The sequence below is a fragment of the Puma concolor genome, chromosome A2 (genome assembly GCF_028749965.1).
Source record: "Puma concolor isolate L17-30 chromosome A2, mPumCon1.1.hap2, whole genome shotgun sequence".
In the NCBI taxonomy this organism is placed as follows: domain Eukaryota; kingdom Metazoa; phylum Chordata; class Mammalia; order Carnivora; family Felidae; genus Puma; species Puma concolor.
The window spans coordinates 105,596,340-105,619,698 of record NC_141668.1 but is presented as its reverse complement, the minus strand read 5'-3'; the positions used below and the strand labels follow the sequence as shown (position 1 = coordinate 105,619,698).

Sequence of the window (23,359 nt, the reverse complement as noted above, 5' to 3'; positions counted from 1 at the left end):
TCTTTCTTTTTAAAAATAAGGTGTTTTTCGGAAAAAAATTTCAAAATACAGAAATCTTCAGGGAAACTACTAAGAACCCCCCCCCTCACCATAATCATGTGATACTAGGTTGCTGACATGGTGCTCCATCAACTATCAAATGTGTCAGAGCATATATTCTATAAACAAAGAAATTACCCTATAAATCTTCTCTATAAGACCATAAAAATAGGAAATAAACATTGATAAGTTACTATCATTCAAGCTACAAACCCTGTTCAATTCTTAGCAACTGGCCCAGGAATGTCCTTTATAGCCAACGGATCAAGTGTAGAGTCATGTGCCACGTTTACTTATAATTCCCCTTTAGTCTCTTTCAACCTGGAAAACTTAGTAATTCCCTGTCGCGTTCTTGACATGTTTGAAGAGCAAGGACCTGTTATTCTAGGAATTTCTCCCTGTAGGTATTTGCCTGGCATCACCTGATGGTTTGTGCACTGTGGATGGTCTATCACCTGAGATACAACCTCAATTTGTCCCGTTACTGGTGACATTGACAACTGATTGGTTGAGGTGGCATCTGCCAGTTTCTTCACTGTAATTTTCTTATTCTTTCTCCCCCTTTTTTTTATTAACAATCATTTTCTGTGTAGCCAGTTTGAGAATATGCAAATATCCCATGCTTACCAAAGTTATAATTTATTCATCTAGTTTTCATTTATATCAGTATGGGCTCATGGTTTCCTCTTTAATTCAATGGGTTCTAATCTATTACAATCCTTATTTGATGCTCAAAATTTTCTATATTATTTTAAATGTTTATTTTTGAGACAGAGAGAGAGAGAGAGAGAACGTGAGCTGGGGCAGGTCAGAGAGTGGGAGACACAGAATCCAAAGCAGGCTCCAGGCTCTGAGCTATCAGCACAGAGCCTGACATGGGGCTTGAACTCACAAAATGCAAGACCATGACCTGAGCTGAAGTCGGACACTTAACCAACTGAGCCACCCAGGCGCCCCAAATTTTTCCATATTTGAATAATGGGAGCCACTTCAAGTTGGCCTCTGTGTCCTTTTTATATGTTTCCCTTCAAACTTTACTTCCTTAAAATCTGACCCAACAAAATATTGCAGGTTCATGACGTATTTTCTTGGCCCCAGCCCTGGAATCACCCATTACTTCAAGGAGCCCTAGTTCCATCTGGTGGAAAGGGGTATATAGAAACCAAGAAATGGGGCTAGATGTGCTCACTGCAATTGAGTGCCACTTTTTCTGATTCTTCTTGGTGGATGGAGCTGGGAATATCCGTGTGTATTTACATACACAAAGGTAACATATGTACACACAAACACATGAATTCACATATAAGACCATGAATTCACACAAATAATTCCAGCTCCAATCCAGAACCATAGTTTCAGTTTATTCCTTTACCATAGGTGTAAACCCCTTCTCCAACAATGAGAACCTGACTCACTATCCTTAATACATGTATTTAATTAATCTCCCGGGAAGTAACTCATCTTCCATCATTGTTGCCCCTTCCCCTGCATTGATGCCCCTATAAACACAGTCAGGCTCAAGTCCCACACATCAGGCTACATGACACAACTCAATGTCTTACTACTAGCTAAAAGGCACCTCCCACAAAAAAGGGAAACATTCCCCATATTGTGTTCTCTTTCCAAATATCAACTCCACTACAGGACCTGCCTACTTTCCTTCAGTCTCCAGTGCCTGCAGCTTGTATTTTTGTGTTTTTCCCAGAGTTTTTGGTTGGTCTTTGGGAGGTTTGGTCCAGTGGGGGCTTACTCAGCAATAGCGAAAGCTGCCATAGATTTTTATTTGTCTAATTTTGTTCTGTTTTGTATTTGTGGACACCCTTTGTAAAATTAAGAAAGGATCCTTCTATTCCCAGATTCCTAGGAGTTTTTATCATGAACATGTATTCAATTTAATCACATGATTCTTCTTCATCTATTGAGGTGATGTCTCTCCTTAATCTGCAAATGCAGTGAATTCCATTAGCTAATGTTCAAATATTAAACAAAATTTGACTTCCTAAAATACACCCAAGTTTATTTAGTTGTGATGTACTTTTCTTTATTATATTGCTGGATTTAGTTAATTTTTTGATCAGGAGTTTTGCACCTGTGCTCAAATCTGAGAAATATTTGGTGGCTAATTTTCCTTTATTGTGACCTTCAAGTTTTGTATCAATGTTATACTAGTATTTTAAAAAAGTTGAAAGGTTCTTATCTGTCTTTTGTCTGGAAGTGTTTGGGAGATTTTATTAATGAAGCCATTTGGATGAACATGTTCTTGGGTTTTTTGTTTGTTTTTTGTTTTTTCTTTCTTTTTTTTTTTTTTTGCTAAAAGGATTTCATAACTTTCAATTTCTTCATTAGATATAGGATTATTCTAATATTCTTTTTTATTGTTTTAGTTTTAGAAAGCTGTATTTCACCATTTTATCTGAATTGTCAGATTTAATGGTATAGAACTTTTAATAAAATTCTAATGTTAGTTTTTTAATGTCCATAGTTCTGTAGTTATGTACCTTTTTTGATCCTTAGTATTGGTAATGTGTACTCTTTTTCATTTGTTTATCTGTCTGGCCCAGGGATTTATCAATTTGACCAGCTCTTTCAAAACACATAATTTTCAAGGTTCTGTTTATTTATATCTAAGATGTGAATTTTTTTTTTGTCATTTTAAAATGCAGTCTGACAACCATAGTCTTTATTTGGGAGATGTCGGCTTTCTTCATTATTATCACTACTTTTATATTTAAGTTTAAATCTATCACCTTCAATTTATTTTCTATCGGTTGCACCTGTTCCATGCTTCATTTTTCTCTTTTCTTTCCTTATTTTGGTTTAATTAAAGCACTTTAAAAAATCATTTCTCTTCTCCTTCTATTTACTTGATAGTTTTAGTCTTTCATTGTTCTTTCCGTGGCAACTCTAGATATTACAACCAGCTTCCTGGGCTTAATTGTAAGTATCTTACCACTTCCTAAGCAATGAGGGGGTCCTTCCTATTGTGATCATGTTGAGGGGGATGAGTAACTGCACTTTTAAATTCTGAGGCAATTGTAGATTCACATGCAGGTGCAAGATTTAATAGAGAGAGATCCTATGTACCCCGGCTTTCATTTCTCCTTATGGCAATATCTTGCAAAACTGTAGAAAAGTATCACAGCTAAGATATTGACATAGATGCACTCCATTGATCTTATTCAGATTCCTTCATATTACTTATCTGTGTGTGTGTGTGTGTGTGTGTGTGTGTGTGTGCGTGCGTGTATTTCTAGCGATCTTATCACATGCGTAGATCTGTGTATCCACCACAACAGTCGAGGTCTAGAAGAACTCCATCACTAGAGGTTTCCTCATATGTACTTTTATTTTTTAATATATTTTTAAAATGTTTATTCGTTACTTTTTTACAGAGACAGAGAGCGCAAGTAGGGGAGGGGCAGATAGAGAGAGGGAGACACAGAATCCAAAGCCGGCTCTGGGATCTGAGCTAACAGTGGGGCTTGCACCCACGAACTATGAAATCATGACTTGAACCTAAGTCAGTCGCTCAACCAACTGAGCCACCCAGGCGTGCCCCTCTTTATATGTGCTTTTAAAATAACCCCATCCTGTACTGTTCCCCACTTCACCCCGATTCCTAACACCTGACAACACTAATCTGTTCTTTTGTTTTTGAGTGTTTTTTTCATGTTCATTTATTTATTTTGAGACAGATAAAATCCCAAGCAGGCTCCTTTGAGAGTGATAAAACCCAAGCAGGCTCCACGCTCAATGCAAAGCACCATGTGGGGCTCCATCCCACAACCCTGGGATCATGACCTGAGCCAAAATCAAGAGTTGGACCCTCAACTGACTGAGACACCCAGATACTCCTGTTCTCCTTTTGTAGAACTGTCATTCTGACTTATTTATACTGTTTTTGAGTATTTATATGTATGGCGTTCTCCGTGGTGGCTCTGGGTATTACAATACACACACGTGACTTATCACAGCCCATTGGTATCAATGTTTTACCACGTTGAGTAAAGTGTGGAAACCCCACTTCCTCTTAGGTCCCTTACCTTACCCACTTGTCTCGAGTGTCCGATGTTGTTATATTTTCTGTTTCAATCACCAAATATCATTTATAAAGCTCATGAGAAGGAGGGTCTTTTGTATATACTGATATTTTTGTTCTTTCTCTTGTTCCTGCTTCTTTCCTGCAGGATTTCTTCTTTTATCATTTCCTTTCTGTCTGAAAATTTTCCTTTAGCCATGTTTTAAGGGGAGGTCTTCTTGTGGCATTCACTTGAGAATGTCTTAATTCCTTTTCATTCCTGAAAGATCATTCTCCTAAACATAAAATGCATAGTTAACCGTTCTGTCTTTCAGCATTTGACAAAATGGTTTCCAACTGACTTCCATGATTCCAGATGAAAAAACCACTATCATTCAAACTGGTGTCCCCTATAGAGAGGAACCCTCCCTGGCTGTGTTCAAGATTTTTTATTTGTCTTTAGTCTTTCAGTAGTTTAATTATGACCTGCCTCAGCATGGATTTCTTTGAGTTATTCTATTCAAGATTCATATGGATTCTTGAATCTGTAGGTTTATATCTTTCTCAAAATTTGGGAGGTTTCAGCTGCCAATTATTTGAATCTCAGGTTTCCAGCAACATTTCCTTAAATACGTATTCAGAGGTTCCCTTTCCTTCTTGTTATTGGACTCCAATCATACAAATAATGAATCTTCTGTTATTGTCCCTCAAGTCTCGGAAGCTCTGTTTATTCTTTTCAGTCTATTTTTCTCTCTATTGTTCAGATTGTATCAATTATATTGCTTTGTTCCCAAGTTCACTGATTCTGTCTTCTGTCATTTCCATTTCTGCCCATCCACTGAGTTTTTCATTTCTGCTATTGAAACATTCAGCTCTATGATTTTTACGTGGCTTTTCTTTATAGCTTTTATTTATCTGCTGAGATTTACTATTTTTAACTTGTTTGAAGAGAATTCATAATGCATTTGTTGAGGTATTATTATGATGGCTGATTTAAAATCTTTGCCACATAATTTCAACATCTGATTCATCTCAATGCTGGCAACCGTTGACTGTCTTTTTTCTTCCAAGTTGTGAATTTCCTGGTTCTTGGTGTAATGGGTGGTTTTCAATTATATCCTGGACATTTGGATTCTTGGGTTAGGAGATTCTGGGTCCTATTTAAAAATTTTAAAGCAGGAAGTCACCCTATTTAGGTATAGCACACAGGTCCTTGTTCACTTTTGTAAACTAGGGTCTCAGTGACTATTCAATTGTTGGGGCCTTGGCAGTTTTATTTTCATCTGTTCAGTATTTGTTTCTGCTGGGATTCCCTCTGATCCCTGCCAATGCCACCCAAGGGCAAAAGAAGTTTCCCCGGCCAACCTACCTTTACCTCCGGATGGGGGAAGGGACTCTCCAGACCCCAGGGAGGAAGACTGTTTCCAAGGCCAGGCAGGTTGTTGTAGTGGGATTCCCCTTGTCTGTTTGCCTGGATGCCTGGTATCTCCACATAGGGGAAGGGACTCTCCATCCCAAGAGGATTTTCTTTATTATCCCTCTCCCCCACAACTCAGCCACAAGTGACCAGCTCAAGAGACAGACTCCTTTGTTCCCACTGATGGAAGGCTGCCTTCCCCACTCAGAGATTCTTAGTGGCTTTGAACTTAGGTGGTTTTTTTGTTGTTTATTGTGTTTTTGTTTTGTTTTTGTTTTTTTGCCACTAACTGCTTCTAGGATTTTGTCTCCATCTTTGGGTCTCAGCAGCCTGACTGATATGTGCTTGGATTTCATTTTCTTTGTACTTATACTATTTTGGCTTCTCTTAGCTCCTTGAATCGTAGGTTGATGCCTATTGTCAAAATTTAAAACGCTTGGCCATTATCTCTTTAAATAATGCTTCTGCTCCATTATCTCTCCTTTCTGGGAATCTAATTACATAAATGTGTGATCCCAAATGTGTTCTGTGTTCTTGTCCATGTCCTCTACCCACTTCTCACTCTAAGTTTTAATCTGGATGTTTTCTTCCACCTCATTGCCACTTTACCTCTGTCTATTTGCTACTAAATGCATCTGTATAGTTTCAGTTATTATATTTTACATTGAAAATCATTTTCATTTCATTCCTTACTTTCTATGCTCTCTGTTGTCTTCCTTCTTGCCATTTATTTCCTTGAATGTATTAGGTTGTACAATTAAACTGAAACCAGTGTTTGAGAACTCTAATTTCTGGACTTCCCTGTGATTTTGATTCCACTACATGTGATTACTACTGTTTTTGGTCATTTGGTCTTGACTCCAATTACTCGATACTCCTCGTGATTTGATATTACATACCGGACATTATGTACAAAAAATATTAGAGGCAGTTTGAGCCTCTGGGTGCTTCCAGATGGGGAAGATGGGGTTTATTTCTGTTAGTGACAAGCATTTAGTGTGGAAGCAAATCAGCTTAGTCCCACCAAGGCTTGAGTTGTTTCAATCTTCGTGACAGTGCTTATTTCTGGCTTTGCCTCTGAGTGTCTCGGCTGAAAGCCTGGGTTTATTAGGGTTAAACTGCCTTCACGGTTCCTAAACTGTGATTTTGGTGCATTCTCCACCATAAGAGTGGAGGAAGTTTTCTTCCATGTCATAGCTCCCCCCCACTCCCCAGCTACAAAACTCCAAGTACTTTGAAGGGAAATGCAGCACCAAATACACAGTTCACCTTGGTTTCAAGAATCAATTCCCCTGCTTCCAAGAATCATGTTGCTTTAAGTCTTGTTGCTTTGACAGGTCTCCAATGACTTCAAATTTTTAAGAATCTAGCACTTCTGGTTTTAATGGCTGGAATAGTTCGTGTACAACAAGCCACCTGACCATAATCTGAAGAAATTTTTTCTCTTTGTTATCTATTTTAATCCCTGATAGTAATAGCATTACTTTTACACAAATTCGGCTCTTTTTGATAAATGTTGTAGTTAGCTTCACCTCTTAATGCCTTCCCATAAACCTTAGTAATATTGTTTACCAGAATAATTTTATAAGAATTTTAGACTGAAATTTGTCAAGAATTGATACCTTTACTACTTTCAGTTTTTCCATTCATAAATATAACTCACGATTAAATGTTTCTGTTATACCTTTCAATCAAGTTTCTCTTGTACGTTCTGCACATTTTCTCAGGATTATTGATGGATACTTTATCTATTTGTATTGTACTCTTAGAATAGAATTTTATTATTAATTACTTTAACTAGTTACTACCAGTATCCAAGTCTATTATCCATTTTATATTTGGTAAGTTTGGCTAAGTGTTATAGTTACTTCCCATGGCTTGTTTTCAGTGCAGAATTTCTTAGAGACATTAATATTCCAATATGTGCTGTCAATATCCATGATGTTGATTTAATGTGTAACATTTCCAGTTATGTGTTCTGGAAAACTTTTTATTTTTAACATACCAATTAAGATTAATATCTCATGGAACATGTATTCTGTGGGCACTATTCAGAAAATGTTTCAACAGACCTTTTCACTAAAATGATTTATGGTCCTGGTTTCAACCATTAGCAAATGAAATCCCCACCTTGCAAATCTGTGATATATTATAGTTTCTATCTGATGTGTGTGTGTGTGTGTGTGTGTGTGTGGCATGTTCATTCTGTTGCTTTATACTTTCTATTTTAACTCTTTACAATTGTTTGATACTAGGATTAGTCTAGATTATGAATTATGTTGACTTTAACTATTTCCAGTCTACAGAAATGCAATGTGCTATGAATGTGGCACATGAGACTTCACACCCAGTTGTTACAGAACAATCACAAGAAATACCATTAATCAATCAAAGAACCCTTTCCTTTTGAGTCCAGATGTAGCCTCAGAATCCTTTACAATCATGTTTTGTAGGAAGCCATAGAAACAGATCAGAAGTGATGTACAAGATAAAAATTGTGCTATCCCTGCAATAATGTTTGTCCCTTTGATGACTCTTACTGAATTGACTCTTATTAGAATAAATTTTATTTTATATTTCATCAGTAACATCAGTGTTTGGATTCAAATTTAACCAAGTTTATAATAATTAAATTTACTTTTCACCTTTAGTACTTTTATACCTTAAGTCTCCTATTCTTTCTTTTTCAATTAATTTATTTAAATTCACAGTGTAGTATTGGTTGCAGGAGAAGAACCCAGTGATTCATCATTTACATATGACACCCAGAGCTCATCCCCAAAAAGTGCCCTCCTTAATGTCCATCCTCCATTTAACCCATCCCTCCCACCTCCCCTGCCACAACCCTCAGTTTGTTCTCTGTATTCAAGAGTGTCTTATGGTTTGCCTCCCTCTCTGTTTTTACCTTATTTTTCCTTCCCCTCCTCTATGTCCCATCTGCTGAGTTTCTCAAATTCCACATATGAGTGAATTCATACAATATCTGTCTTCCTCTGACTTATTTCGCTTAGCATAATACCCTCCAGTTCCATCTATGTTGTGCAAATGGCAAGATTTCATTGTTTTTGATTGCTGAGTAGTATTCCAGTGTGTGTGTGTGTGTGTGTGTGTGTGTGTGTGTGTGTACATATATACACACTATATCTTCTTTATCTATTCATCAGTCCGTGGATATTTGGGTTCTTTCCGTAATCTGGCTATTGTTGACAGCACTGCCATAAACATTGGGTTGCATGTGCCCCTTCGAATCATCATTTTCCTGTCCTTTGGAGAAACACCTAGTAGTGCAATTATTGTTTGTAGGGTAGTTCAATTTTTAATTTTTTGATGAACCTCCATACTGTTTTCCAGAGTGGCTGCACCAGTTTGCATCCCCACCAATTGTGCAAAAGGGTTCCCTTTTCTCCACATCCTCACCAACATCTGTTGTTTCCTGAGTTGTTAATTTTAGCCATTCTAACTGGTATGAGGTGTTATCTCACTGTGGTTTGGATTTGTATTTCCCTAATGATGGGTGATGTTGAGCATCTTTTCATGTGTCTGCCAGCCATCTGGATGTCTTCTTTGAAGAAATGTCTATTCATGTCTTCTGCCCATTTCTTCACTAGATTATTTGGTTTTTGGGTGTTGAGTTTGATAAGATCTTTATAGATTTTGGATACTAACACTTTATCTGATATGTCAATTGCAAATATCTTCTCCCATTCCGTCAGTTGTCTTTTAGTGTTATTTATTGTTTCCTTTGCCGTGCAGAAGTTTTTATCTTGATGAGGTCCCAATAGTTTATTTTTGCTTTTGTTTCCTTTGCCTCTGGAGACGTGTCTAGTAAGAAATTGCTGCAACCAGGCAAGGTCAAAGAGGTGGCTGCCTATTCTTTCCTATAGGATTTTGATGGTTTCTTGTCTTATATTTAACTCTTTCATCCCTTTTGAATTAATTTTTGTGTATGGTGTAAGAAGGTGGTCCAGTTTCATTCTTCAGCATGTTACTTTCCAGTTTTTCCAGAAAATTTCCTGTTCTTAATTGATTAACTTTGATTCATTTTTTTGGTTGGCTAACACAAATTTTAGGTCATTGTTAAAAGAAGGTTATGTAGGGGCGCCTGGGTGGCGCAGTCGGTTAAGCATCCGACTTCAGCCAGGTCACGATCTCGCGGTCTGTGAGTTCGAGCCCCGCGTCGGGCTCTGGGCTGATGGCTCAGAGCCTGGAGCCTGTTTCCGTTTCTGTGTCTCCCTCTCTCTCTGCCCCTCCCCCGTTCATGCTCTGTCTCTCTCTGTCCCAGGAATGAATGAACGTTGAAAAAAAAAAATTAAAAAAAAAAAAAAAAAAAAAAAAAAAAGAAGGTTATGTAAGTGGTACATTGTGTCTTTGGATAACTGGAAATGTCTTTTTACAACCTCCAAATATGAATAAAAAATTTAGTGGCACAACACATTCGCAAGTCATATCTTTTGCACTAAAAATTCTACAGATGCTATTTCTCTTTTTTCCCCTCATGACACTGTTACAGAGGAAAGCTAAGAAATAGCAATATGTATTAAACATTTGTGGGTAATCTATTTCTTCATTTTTCCCCTTTTTCTTGGTACTCATAAGAGTTTTGTTGTTACCATAATCTTTGTAATTCAAACATCTTTCCAAGGCAGAGCTGGTAGATTTCTGTCCATTAACATTGCCTGGATATCAGTGCACTCCTATATTAGTTCAGAAAATTTTTCATCAGTTTTATATTCATATATATTAGTTCTGATCTATAGCTTTGCTTCCTTCTTTTACAAGACCTATAACACTTGGCCAGCCTTTTGTCTCTGTCCTCTAGAATTACCAGTTTCTTTTCATTTTTTCATGTGTTTTCCCCTCTCCTCAGAAAGCTGATAAAGTTTCTCCTGGTTTTCACTCCATATGTTTATCTAATTCAACAGTGTGAGACTTGTTCTTTTCTGATTTAACCAATTTTTAGAATGTGTGAATTGAATGGGATACAAAATTCAATAAGCCCTAAACCCTGCCTTCAAAATATTGGTAGAAATATACATGCAGCCCAACAAACAGACTGAACAAAGAAAGAATCTTAATAAAGAGACATCAAGTATTTCGTAAAGGAACCTAATGGAAATTCTGGGGTTGAGAATAGTAATAACTGAGATGAGAATTTTGCCTAAAGGGTTAAACAGCAAATTTTAGATGGCAGATAAAAGATTGAGTAACCTCAAAACAGAACAAAGAAAATTATTCAATATAGCAAAGATAAAACATTAAATGATGAGCATACTTTCTGAGACCTATGATACAAATTCAAGTGAATTTTAAAGAGTCCCAGAAAAATAAGAGAGAGTAAAAAGAGCATTAAAATTATTTGAAGAAATAGTGGATAAAAACTTCCCAAACTTGATTAAAAATATTGATCTAAATATCCAAGAAGTTCAATAAATTCCAGGTTGGACAACCACAAGAGATGTACATTTAGACACAGTTAAATTTTCAAAAGACAAACATGAAGAGAATGTTGAAAGCATTAGGAGAAAAAGGACTCATCCTGTACATGAGAAAAACAACATAATTAAAGCTGTCTTCTTATCAGAAACAATGCACACCAGAAAGCAAGGAACAGAAATATTCAAAGTGCTAAAAGAAAAACCATCAAACCAAGAATTATACACCCAATAATACTATCCCTCAAAAATAAAAGAAAAAAAAAATTTCCAGCTAAACAAGACTGAAAGATAGTGTTGGTAGCATATCTGCCTTACAAGAACTGCCTAAAAATCCTTCCAACCAAATGAAAGTGGTGCAAGAAAGTAACTCAAATCCACAGGATGAAATAATGAGCACTGGAAATCATAAATATGTGGATAAGTACAAGACATTCTATGAACACACTTTCTCATTCATTTTTCTAACTTCTCTAGCAGACATAAGACAGTACAAAGCAAAAATGTATAGTACTGTATTCTTAAATTAATAACCACAATAGACATAATCTATATGATAGCAGTAACTCAAAGGAGAGGTGATTAGAAGATGTGTTAGAGCAAAGTTTCTATCTCAAGTAAATTGTGATAAAGTGTATGTTGTAATCCCTAGTATAATTGCTAAGAAGGTAAAGTTTTAAAGTGTACTAGAAAGCAGAGAAGTTAAAATAGTGCATTAAGAATATTTATCTCATGGAGGAAGGTGTGGGTGTGGGAAGAGTGAAGTATACAACAGGAACACAAAGATGTGCCAGGACAGAAAATCCTAAGGGACATACAAAAATGACAGAAGCAAAGGATCCCTGGGGGCTCTTGAGGCCAAGAGGCCAGAAGGATCTTCAGGAGGTGAGGACATCTCTGGTAGGACAGCAAGTCCAGAGTTGGCCTCCAGCACCACTGAGTTTCTTCAGGCCAGGTGACTTCAGTTTCTTGAGCCAGACCACCTCCTAGCACTGCAGTCTTATCCTCACATCCTCTGGAACATCTATCGACCAGGCTTCCTCCCATGGCCCAAATCTCTGGTCTCAGCCTCCATCAAAATCCCCACAAGACTGGACTGAGCCACTATGTGAAGTTCTTCAGCTTCTGTGCCAAGATGCTTATGGAGAACAAGGCACTTGAGATGGTGGAGAAATGCCTGGACAACTATTTCCAGCATCTATGTGATGACCTGGATGTCACCAGCTCATGCTGGCTACAAGACTGTGGGGCCAGAGGACCTGGAACTTCTGATGCAATCACAGGGCCTAGTCAACAACCAAGTCCCCCTGCATGTGCTTGTGGAGTGGTACCTGCCCCTGGAGTACCAGCAGCTTCTCATTCCTTGTAAATTCAGTGGCAACTCTATCTTCCCTTTCCAGTAGTGGCCAGGCCTCAACACCTACCCCACCTAGAACCACTTGGCTTCACATACTTTTGCAGGCTTCCTCCCCACCTCCCCAGCATCAATAAATTGATTTGAAAAATAAAAAAAAAAAGAACACTTATCTAACACAAAAGAAGGCAGTAGAAGAGTAACAGAAGAACAAAGACATGAGACAGGTAAAGAACAGATCTTCAAAATTGGCAGTCATAAATCCATCCATATGAATGATTACATTAAAAGTAAATGGACGAAACTCCCCATTCAAAAGGTATGAATTGTCAGACTGGATTTAAAAAACAAGACCCAAATATATGCTGTCTACAGAAAATACATATTAGATTCAAAGACACAAATAGTAAATCAAAAGGATGAGAAAAGATGTAACATGCAAACAATAACTATGGAAACAATGAGATGGCTACACTAATAGCAGATAAAATAGCCCACAAGAAAAAACCAATTGTGTTAGAGACAAGGAGAGGAATTTCATGACAAAAGAGTCAATGCATCAGGAAGATACAACAATTATAAATATATATGCACTTAATAACAGAGCTAAAAACACATAAGGCAAAAACAGAAATGAAAGGAAAAATATCCAATTTGTCAATAATAGTTGGAAACTACAATGACTCTCTTTCAATAATTGATGGAATAATTAGTCAGAAAATTGGCAAAAAATATACAAGGTTTGAGCAGCATTCTCCATCAACTTGACCTAACTGACACTTACAGGACACTCCTAAATGACATTTGCACTCTTGTGGACTGCAGAGAACATATTCTTTTCAAGTACCCATGAAATATTCTCCAGGAGAAACCATATTCTGGGTCACAAGACAACCTCAATGAATTTAAAAGATTGAAATCATATAAAATATGTTCTCTGAGCACAATAGAATTAAATAAGATCCATAGCAGAAAGAAATCTGGGAAAACCCCAAATATTTGGAAATTAAGTAGCACAATTTTAAATAACCAGTGTGTCCAAAAAATCACAAGGGAAATATTAAAATATTTTTAATTACAAAAAAATGAAAACACAGATATCAAAATTTATGGGATACAGTTTAAACCGTGCTTATGGGGAAATTTACATCTTTAACATCTATATGAGAAAAGCAGAATGTCTCAGATCAATAACCTAAGCTTTGGGCTTAAGAAACTAGAAACTAAACTCAAGCTCACGGATGGAAGAGCCCATGCCACATGGTAACCCTATCCTGGACATCAAGGGCTCTCATAGTGCAATCTAGGATGGAATATAAATCACAGACCTGGCATTTTTTCTCCAGTGGGCCAGGGACTAGAGTTTAGGTTGTTTGAGCTATTGGATCTCTGTGGCAGCTGCTCAACCCTATGGTTGTAGCATGAAAGCAGTCATAGACAACTGTTTATAAATGTAAGAACCATCCTCAGCTTACAGGTGGAATAAAAAGAGGCAGTTGGCCAAATGTGGCCCATGGGCCACAGTTTTTACATCTTCGTATAGATGATACATTGATTTCTTTTAAAGAAAGAAATACACTGTAAGCATTGAGCCCCATAGAGGAAGGAGTTATATCTGTTCAATTCTGTATCTCCCATCCATGTGTACATGAGATAACACAAAATGTGGGCATCTTGGGGAATCTCCAGGATGAAAAAGAAGAAGCAGCTGGCTTACCAATAGTAGTAGTTTCCAGAAATGTGATTAGTTCTGGTAAATCCAAGAGGAAAAGGACAAAAGGTGGGATCTAACACATAGCACAAGCCTATTATATGTACATTATTTCATTAATCTTTACAAAATCTTCCCTTTCACACACACCGAAGCTGAGGTCGAGAGCAGCTAAGTAACGTGCATAAGATCCCATAAATAGTAAGAAACCAGAGGAGGAATGGAAGAGATTTGTATCTCCAAAACTCAAGGTTTTTTCGTGAAACCAGGCTCCCTTGCCTTGCTGGCCATGATCTCATACTTAGCAGTTTCTACCACTGCTGTTTCCAGCACTTGTCTTTCAGTATTAGTACACACAGATCACAACCTCCTCTTAGGGAACCATAAGCCTAGATTCTAGCAACTGCTCTCTGTCACTTCCTGCAGGTCCTCCTAGCGGTCACACAACATGGCTTGAGCCTCAAAGTTCCCAGCTTTGTAACGGGCATATCAGGTATCAGGAAGATCAGGGAGATAATGGGAGTGAAAATATTCTGAAAACCACTAGCCATTATACAAATTGATGGCGGCCCTTTCAGTCACCCCTAACTGGCTCCAGCCTTGCTTTTTCTTTTCCAGAAATGGACACACCTTTGTGAATCAATCACTGTGCTTTATGAGCATGTGCAAGCTCGTTCTACATGCAGTGCGTGACTGGATGAAGCCCTCCTTTCTCTGTAGGCCTGAGTGTGGGAGAGATCTGTATCTGTGGGGTGTTCAGATATCTAGGACACCGTGTTCTCTTGATAAGTCAATCTTTTACTGATTGGATTTTAACTCCCCCCCCCCACACACACACCCAGTAGCTCCTTCTGGATACTATTTATTCCTGGAAAACAGAGTATAACAATGGAGTACTCACCACCCCTCCCTCCTAACTCATAGCACAATAGGTGGTAAAAAAACAAACACAAACAAAGAACAAAAAAAAAAACTCCCATAAAAAGGAGACAGTGGGACTGTCTGGTTTGGAATCCAATGAACCTCAGAATGCTTAAACTTTTGGGTTAGATAAACATCAAGAAGTAGAACGCTTATCTGGAAACTTTGAACTTTCAGTGCCTATTTGGGTAGGAAATATCATGAGATTAAGTTTTGCTGCCTGATTTCCAGAACTTCCTGATTTTTCGAAGGGGCCAGAAATTCTTTGAGAAGAGAAAAAGGGGAAAAGAAAAGCCACTGTGATGTCCAGCTGCTTCTGACAGGGAGTGGAGTGGAGAGAGCCAGACAGAAGTGTCTGGGGACCACCTCTTTTCTCTGCCCTCTTAGTAAAGCCTGCCTCCGACACCCCAGCTCCAGCCAACTACTTTAGCTGCTCCTGGGGAATTTCTGAATTTCACTGTACCTGGTAGTTATATCTTTCTTTGGAGGAAGGGTGGCTCGGACCTTCTATTCCTTGAGTCTCCAATTCCTCATCTGGAAAACAGGAACAGAGACACCCACTTCACGAGGCTCTCAGGGGGATTGTCCCTGGCTGCGGTGATTCCAAAGGAGAATGGGACAGAGGGAAGAAGAGCTTCCTCCTCTGTCTCCTGCCCTCCCTGACAGTCTAGGGGAGCAAGCCAATTGGGCCCCCACAAGATCTGACTCTCCTTCAGTCGGTGCAAACCCACCCACAGTGGGGCAGACAGGAAGTGCACCGACAGAGGTTTACAGAGACCAATTTAAGATGGCGGAGCACTCTGAGCACGGATGGTGTATGTTAAACCACAAAAATTCACCAGATAATTGTCAATCCAGGACATCTCAGAATAACAATCTTGATCTTTTCTTTTTTTTTTTTTTCCAATGTGTAAATTGGTAGGAAATATTTTCTTACTCGTTATGGATCGTAATCCTCATCCTTCTCATTTCTCCTTATTCTAAATGCCCATAAAATTAGAGTTGATCTCTGTTTGGCAGTTTCCCTCTTACAGATCTAGCGTAAGATGATTTTGTTCACCATTACATCATTAGCAGTGGCATATTCCCCAGCAGGTGAGAGGAACAATATAATTATATGATGCTGTTTTCACCGTGGATTAAAGTTCCAGGGATATAAGTGCCCTGAGAACAAATCTGTCTTCTTCTGCCTATGCGTCCTCCACCACAGGGCTCAACATCTTACCTTCCAAATAGCAAGTGCTCAATAAATATCAAATAAAGGGATGAATGGATGAAAGCATTGAACATCTAGTGAATACTTCTGGTGAGCAAGCCGAAGAGAAAACAATCGTGAGGTGAGTTCCCTGCCCTGTAGGAGGATACAATTTACTTGAGAAGGGATGATATTGATACAGAGATTTAGGGAACCGGTATCAGGGAAGTTTAAGTGCCATACAGTGCGTGAAGACAGCAGATACTGATGAAAATGTACCATAGGAATGAGGGCAGAGGGCTGGGGCCACCTTTGGGGGATGGGAAGACTGACCCAACTTCCTAGGAAAGGCTGCCGAGACCAGAAGATGTAGGGAAGGACATTGACATGTTGCCATGCCCTTGGCTCACGTCTTTCAATAACATTCCACTTACAAAGGTAAACAAAACAAAACAAAACAAAACAAAACAAAACAAAACAAAACAAAAACCAAGGCCATGCAGTAAATAGTGGAGGTAGGATTTTAATCCAGACGTACCTGACTCTTCAAGGAGTATTTTCTTACTCTAGTTGGGAATTCCTTCCACTGGAAAATAGGAAGAGGGAATCAGTAAAGGGGGAATGGCGTGAGAAAGGCCCAGGAACAGGAAGCAGAAACGGTAACCTGGAGTGGAGGTCACATCCAGGGGGACCTTGCTGGACTCAGATCAATGCTGGACGTAGAGGTCCTTCAAGAGCAAGGTCTGTGGTTTGGACCCTGTTCCATGCCAAGAATGGGGGATTTTGAGGGATGTTCAAAGAGAATCAGTATTGCAGCAAAACTCATCAAGCTTTTCTATAAAGGGAAAGAAAAAAGGGAGAATCAGAGGTCAGGAATGGAGATTAGTGGAAGGGCCCAGAGGAACGCTGCTAAGAGCCTTGCTGAAGTGGGTCATTCATTCACTTTCTTAAGGATTTATTTTTTTAGATATTCATTCTCTTCATTCATTCATTCATTCACTCACTTGTTCTCTTAAGACTCTCTTCAGGGGCGCCTGGGTGGCTCAGTCAGTTAAGCGTCCGACTTCAGCTCAGGTTACGATCTCACGGACCATGAGTTCGAGCCCCGCGTCGGGCTCTGGGCTGATGGCTCAGAGCCTGGAGCCTGCTTCCGGTTCTGTGTCGCCCTCTCTCTCTGCCCCTCCCCCATTCATGCTCTGTCTCTCTCTGTCTCAAAAATAAATAAACGTTAAAAATTTTTTTTTAAAAAAAGACTCTCTTCATATGTTCCTGTAGGTGCTAGACATACAGTGAAAGAACAAGACAGATTCGGAGAAGCAGGATGGGAACGTGGAGAGGAAAACGTGAGTGAGTGACACTTTGTGCCATCTTTGAATTTGAGGGTAAGGAGGAGGTTCCAGGACCAGGGGGCAACCAGAAGGAGAGGTGGGTGCCTCGGTCTGGGGGACAGGAGATGTTTTAGGTGTTACGAGAAAGCAAAGTTAAGAGATGGAGGTGGCCAGTGACTCATCTGTGACTTGACGCCTCTTTCTTCTAAAGGCAGAACTATTTTCTTTCCTCCCATTGTGGAGTTTCCAAAGCCGGGATCCTGGCGACTCCTCAGGAATGACTTGCCGAGCGGTGTGTGCCTTGGGATGGTGGTCACCCCGACCTCGGCCCACCAGGTGTCATACATGTGAACTTGGCGAAAATGCCCAAGGGTCCGCGGTGCTGGCCTCGTCCCATCCGCACACCTGTCACTGGTTTTCTGGGTGAGTTACACTGAGACAGCTCTCCTGACGTCGAAATGTTCTAAAGTTGGCTCAAAATACAAACAAACAGACAAACAAAACAGAGAAGGAAGGAAATCAATAAGCCCTAAATGGAAAAGTCTGAAGACGGTGGAGGTTTTGGAGGGAAAAACCTCTGATGAGTCTTTGGGGGGCAGAGAGCTGGTCCCTGGCCTGTCCATTTCTGGCGGTCTAACACTGGGTTAAGAGGGTATAACCTTGAAGGTTATACCGTCCCTTCTGGTCACCCTGGAAAATGCTGTCTCGGAAGCTGATGGGTCACACTAAGCAGACAGGTGTTCTATCTGCTGCCCTAAGGGAGAGATGCGAGCTGTGCTTACCAGCTCTGCACGGGGGTGGGAGCTGGGGGTTCGCTGCCTTCCTGCCTCCTGCACTGGCCCCTCTCCGGTGGACCCCACCGGCTCCTCACGCCGCAGCCCCCTGTGATCTGCGCAGACCCACACTTGTGAATTTTTCATCATCCTCTGCTCCTGGTGCAATGGTGCAAAGTCCCCTCCCTCCTGAGACCCCAGTCTTTTCCAGGGGTGACCACGAGATTCACGGATACTTGCGCCCCTCCTCCTCATTTCCCCAGCACATCAGTTTGGACAAGCGTGTGTCACTTTGTATCTGGCATTCCAGAGTATTCCTTCCCCCTCCGTCCTCTCCAGCCTCCCTGAGCCCCTCTGTCTGTCGACCTCCTCCTCGCCAGGGGGGCTGTCAGAGTCACTCCCCCGCAGGCTCCCACAGTCATGCCTCCGTTTTCACCGCTTCAGCTCATCCTGTTTCAAATTGGTAATGAAAAGGAAGAAAAAAAAAAAATCCAGAAGCAGGTAATCACCAGCCTTCCCTGTATAAAAACACAGCTTGTTTCTATCAGGGGCCCCCTTGCTACACCAGAGCCCTGACATATACATTTCAGGATACATTAGGAATCGCCAGCTGCATTTACATAACATTAAAATCACTGTCTACACGCACAAAATAAGATGAGTCCTCCCCTGTCTTCCACAGCCCTTGCCTGAAATGGGTTTCTGCCTCGCTGGCACGGCCGGAGCCCGGTTGATGGATTTGCTGTGTCCACTCCTTGCTTTGCTGGGAACGCGTGAGTCCCCTCCACCCTGGGAGGCGGCGGGCCAGGCCGGCGGAGCAAAAGCCATGCAGGGAGCACGGGGCGAGGCGGCACCCGGACCCTCCCCGCTCCTCCCGGCGTGCCTTGCAGCGGCAGGAAGCCACCCACCCGAATTTCAGAAACCGCAGGCTCCTGTGGGTTCTGAGATCCCCCGTTTTATGTGTTCTTTGACACACGCACACCGTTCAGTTTGTGGTCGGTCGCCTTCTTTCGCCTTGGTCAGCTGGGACTGGGAACAGAACACCCTCTGCACCAGGCACGGGATGGACCTCAGTCTCCCCTCTTCCCAAATGATTGGGGGTGGGGGTCGTGGGTTCCCTCCCAAGCAACCGGGTGGGGGCAAACACCTCACTGCCGTGCTCTGAGTTCTACCCTGTTTGCTGTGCAGAAAGGGAGGACCTATTTCTTGCGGGTCACCCCCCTCCCCTCATCACAAGGTGAGGGGCTCTATGGCAAACAGGGACGTGTTCTTAGCTGGCACTGGGCCCTTGGAGGTGCAGATGTCTCTAGACCCTAGAATGAGGAAGCGAGAGGCTGAGAGGAGCTCCCCCCACTTCTGCTGCACCCTCCCTTTCTGCCCCGAGTCCCTCTGCTGCTCTCTCTGTCTTTCCTGCCTGTCCCCTGCTCACCCTTTCCAGACCCAGCCCTGGGCCCTGACACTGCCTCGGGCTACCTTCTGCATCTGGCTTCCACGGTCCCGTGTGGCACTGCTGTGGCTTGTGGCTCTGAGCTCTGGGAGGACGGAGCCTTGTGAGTCCCCTATCTCCGGAGCCCAGCCCAGGTGCCGGCCCTCAAGAGGCACTGGGGTCCCCAGGGTGCCTCAGCCATCTAGTGACAGAGCAGCCAAAGCAGAGATATTCCAAATCAGCAGTTGGCTGCGCCCAGAGCCGGACCCCACCGCTGCCTCCCAGAGACCCGCCCAAGGTGGCTCCCCAAGGGCGCCTGGCCTTCCTGCCCACAGGACCTGCGGGGGCCTCATACCTGCAGCAGCCCCAGCTTGGGATCCCGGCAGTTGCTAATGAGGCAGGAACCCCTCCTCGGGCATCGCTGCCATTTTCCAGGCCTCAGTTTCTCCCTGGCAGCTGCAACACGGAGGTTTGGAAACTGAGGCTCGCAGGACCACACTGCCCTTTCAGGGTCACGTAACTCATAAAGAGCTGATGCCGAAGCCAGCTGGGAAATCCAATTCACTTTTTTTGTTTTCCGTTTCCCTCCCCGCCTGCCAGGCCCCAGAGCAGGACCCGGCTTCGCAGGCCTGCCCACAGCCATGACCCAGGCCCCTGGCACGGAAGGCCTGCAGTTAAAGCTCTGTGGTAGCTGTGGAACAATCTCGAAGTCGTTAGTACTTTGATCTCCGACCGGTGTCTTGCATGTGGGGACCAGGACACAGTGGAGTGTGCAGAAGGAGCCTCAGCTCACACGCGGGCGCGAGGCCCTGGGACGTGGGGTCAGGCAGATGGAGTCACGGGGCCGTGGGTGCGGTGAGGGCCTGCCACCGACCCCCTGATTATCCCCGTGCTCAAGGGAGATGGCACTAAATAGCAAATAAAGAAACCTCACGACGTGTTAAGAGAGAGACCCTGGAAGAAAGAGAAGACGCGTTTCCTGCTTTCGGGACGAGGCGCCCACGTTTTCAGTTTGCACCTTGCGTATCTGACTCTGCCCCGCAGACGTGGGCCGGGCAGCCCGGTAACCCACAACTCGAGGTTACTGATGATGTGTTGGTTGCTAGAGTCCTCAGCACCGTCGGCTAATTCAGACTATAGATAGATCTTCTCAAGGAACAGGGTGGGAGAAGCAGCAGCAACACGTAACCCGGATCCAGGGGAGATAGAACACAGCTGCTGGTTCTCTCTGTAGCTTATGTTCCACAGAGGTGGGGGTGGGGGGGCAGGGGCCAGCACGCTGGGGTCAGGCCACCTCCCCCTCAAAAACAAAAAGCTGCTGCTGAGTATTCAGGGGCTGCATTCTCAACCCTCAGGTCTAAAATAAGGCTGCAAGGTTGCATCTGCAATTATTTATGCCTGGAAATAAGGAAGTGAGATTCCTACCTACTGGAAAGACAGTTACGAGGGCCGCTCTGTGAGGCCAGGGCGGGTGAGGACTGCAGACGGCGACTCACACGTGCAGGGGGGGAATGGGAGCTGCAAACCGGCAGCTGCCAGAGATGCTGCCACTCGGGGCAAGATAGCGATCAGTCTTCGTTTCCTGGTCTGACGCGTGGAAGGAGTGCACAGGCTTCCCGGGGAACTGGTGGTCCTCACTGCCTGTCACTCCCAGAGCCCTCAGCGCTGTGTCCTGGTGCTCTGCGGGGCCCCGAGCCCCCTCGGTGGTGCCCTCCATCCTGTCCGCGCTGGCTCCCTACTGGGCAGGCCTCGGGTGCGGCTGCGATTTCGTTCAGCAACCTCTCCTGAGATGAATGTGAGCTCAGCTGGAGGGCGGGGGGTCCTTAGCGGCGGATGCCAGGTTCATGGCACACCGTCCATCCACAGCGATCCGTTACAGGACAGGGACGTGAGGCAACCAGAGCCAGGGACATTTCCCGGGGCCTTCGGGAAGAGAAACATTGTCTTATGCCAGAGCGTCAAGGGCAAACATTCTCCCTTCCTCCAAACGGTATGGCTGGGAATGCGAGGTCTGGATGTGAGGGTGGAGCTTCCTTCTCCGGGGGCGGGCCACCTGCTGGAGTCCCCAGGATGAGGCCAACACTGTAAGAGGCGGAGCACGAAAAGGGAGAGTCCCTGATTTCCTTGCTGATCTGCTGGATCCAGCTCTTCCTGCGCCTGCTGTTGGTTTTGTACTGGAACTAACGCATTTCCTCCACTGTTTAGGTAAGTTTAGTTTTAGTGACGAAATGAGTATTAACTTCTATCTCGGTGTTGTTCAACTTGCATTTTTACCAAGTCATGAGGTCGGCTGCTAATTTTATCTCTTCTTTTTTTTTTTTTTTCAACGTTTTTATTTTTATTTTTGGGACAGAGAGAGACAGAGCATGAACGGGGGAGGGGCAGAGAGAGAGGGAGACACAGAATCGGAAACAGGCTCCAGGCTCTGAGCCATCAGCCCAGAGCCCGACGCGGGGCTCGAACTCACGGACCGCGAGATCGTGACCTGGCTGAAGTCGGACGCTTAACCGACTGCGCCACCCAGGCGCCCCTAATTTTATCTCTTCTTGAACACATGACGGAGGAGACCGTCTCAAAATCCTTACCTGGGCAATTCTATGGACCAGGTGATTCACGCACCCTCTCTGGGAAGGAGACATCTTCTCTGGAGTGTGGTCGCACACCAAGGAGCATGGGAGCTTGGAGCCTGCATTATGTTCATTCCACGGGAAAACAGTCCATGCAAACGGTGAGGCAGAATGGGACACGGAGAGTGTGGTAGGCAGAATCCTGGGATGACCCCCAGTGACCCTCACCCTTATACACTTTCCTCCTTTGAGTGTTGGTCGAATCTGTGAATCTGATAAGGTAGCCATTCCCAGAATTACACTATGTCACATGGCAAAAAAGGTTTTGCAGACGCTATTAAGGTAGATAATCCATTGATTTTGAGCTAATCAAGAGACAAATTATCTAGTTGGATACGAGCCCTTTCAATCTGGCTCTGCGGGTCAGAGGCAGGAAACAAGAGACGAAGCGTGAGAGACGTCTGGCGTTAGGGAGATTCTCCATTGCTAGCTTTGAAAATGGAGGGGCCACGTGGCAAGGAACAAGAGCAGCCTCTAGGAGCCAACAGCTGTTCTCTGCTGACAGACAAGGAGGAAACAGGATCTCAGTCTTGCGACCACAATGAATCTGTCAGTAACCTGAATGGGCCGGGGAGTAGATTCATCCCTCGAGCCTCCAGAAAAGACCTCAGCCCAGCTGGCACCTTGGTTTCAGCCTCAGAAGACTCGCACAGCAAACCCAGTCACACCTTGACCAGACTTCTCACTGTGACCTAAAAAGTGGGAATTGTTTTACGACTCAGATTTCATGGCAATTTGTGACTCCGTGGTAGAAACACTTTGCTTGAAAGTCTCCATCCAGGTATCTACCAAGCCCTTCTTTCCCTGGCTTTTGCAATTACTTGGGAAAATAGAGTCCATTACTTGTCTAGGTTTATTGAAACCGTATTTCCATTCTTGGTGACCAAATTCTCCTACTACAGCTCTTAAATTCTTCTACCTTATGCTCTACCTCCAAGAATAGGACTTCCTGGACAAGGCATATTAACTTTGTTAGAAGACTGATGGCAATTTTTCATTGTTTTCTGAAAGGTCGCGTCGATGTAACCTGCCATCAAAAAGCCAAGACTATTCTGACATCAGCCCGGTTTTCCTGATCCTCTTCTGTGATTTGGTAACGCTGTGAGATTAATTCGCAC

General features: G+C 42.8%; 1 pseudogene; it reads left to right on the top strand.

Annotated features, from left to right (window-relative positions):
• LOC147583381 (centromere protein T pseudogene) overlaps nucleotides 1-12,309 on the top strand; it is a 42,054-nt pseudogene extending 29,745 nt beyond the window's left edge.
• The last annotated feature ends 11,050 nt before the right edge of the window (nucleotides 12,310-23,359 follow it).